Genomic DNA, 1,073 nt, shown 5'->3' on the forward strand with positions numbered 1-1,073 from the left:
CACTAAAGGTTTAAATCCCTTCTCGTGCTTTTAGTGTTGTTGTGCCCTTGGGAAAGACACTTCATCTGCATTGCCTGCTCCCCTCGGAGGGACTGGTGGTGCCTGGATGTTTGATGGATGTTTTCCCATCTGTCAGGGAGCCCCCGATCAACTGTGGGTGCGTGAATAGATGAATAACTGAATGTAGCGTAAAGCACTTCAGTGCGCTATATAACTTCAGGCCATTTACCATTTTCCTCCTCCTTCATATAATTCATGTCTGCTTTTGGACGACAATCGAACCCAAACTGATTCTGGTCTCCCTTCTGTCAGCTTCTGTCTGCAAGACATGGACGTCTACACCTGCAGGAGCTCTGGGATCAGCAGATCTCCAGGGTGAGTGTTAAATAGCGTTTTAAACCATCCATGCATTAAAAGAACACCACAGCTGATTTCCTCTGATGGATCTCTGCACCAGAAAAAGCAAACTCAGCTCCTGCGAAGTCTGTGACCTACTCAGGGCTGCCGCAGCCCGAAAGGTGAGTGTTTGGAGGAAACAAACCTTTGGGAAAATGTCCTTGGTACTGCTTTATATGATGCTGGTGAACCCCGCAGAGACGACAGAGCCTTGGGCCAGGTGGGAGAGCGGAGGCGGGAGCTGGTGAGATCTCAGACTCTCCCTCGAAGCATCGGCGCTCAGACCCGTCGATCTCTATTCGAAAGATTAGACTCTGAAGCAGGGAAGAGGTGAGACTAAAGAAGCGCTGAGCTGTTGTTTCTTCGGGACAGAAGTGCTCTGATGTCTGATGGGTCTCTTTTCTCTCCTCTGCTCAGCCGCCCTAAACAAGCAGGGCTGAAGCGCTCGCAGAGTTTCGGCGTGTCCAGCGCCAGCAGCATCAAGCAGATTCTTCTGGAATGGTGCCGTTCTAAGACTGTTGGCTACCAGGTGAAAGATTGGCCCCGGTTTGATCCAAAGCAAATCAGATCAGCTGCATTTTGTCTCTGTTACGATCAGTTGTCGACTTGTTAAAAAAAATGAAGGGACTGCAGTCAGTCCCTGGACTGGCATGGCTATCACTGCCCCTACATAGTTA

The 1,073-nt window shown here is 49.9% G+C and overlaps 1 long non-coding RNA gene across 1 annotated transcript; it reads left to right on the top strand.

The window, feature by feature from the left end:
• Positions 1 to 283: 283 nt before the first annotated feature.
• On the top strand, positions 284 to 939 carry LOC107081607. Its single transcript, XR_001481100.1, has 4 exons — positions 284 to 375; positions 458 to 518; positions 595 to 726; positions 814 to 939. It is a non-coding gene; the product is annotated as an uncharacterized LOC107081607 (long non-coding RNA).
• The last annotated feature ends 134 nt before the right edge of the window (positions 940 to 1,073 follow it).

Source organism: Cyprinodon variegatus, unplaced genomic scaffold (genome assembly GCF_000732505.1).
Source record: "Cyprinodon variegatus isolate N-32 unplaced genomic scaffold, C_variegatus-1.0 Scaffold8523, whole genome shotgun sequence".
Lineage (NCBI taxonomy): Eukaryota > Metazoa > Chordata > Actinopteri > Cyprinodontiformes > Cyprinodontidae > Cyprinodon > Cyprinodon variegatus.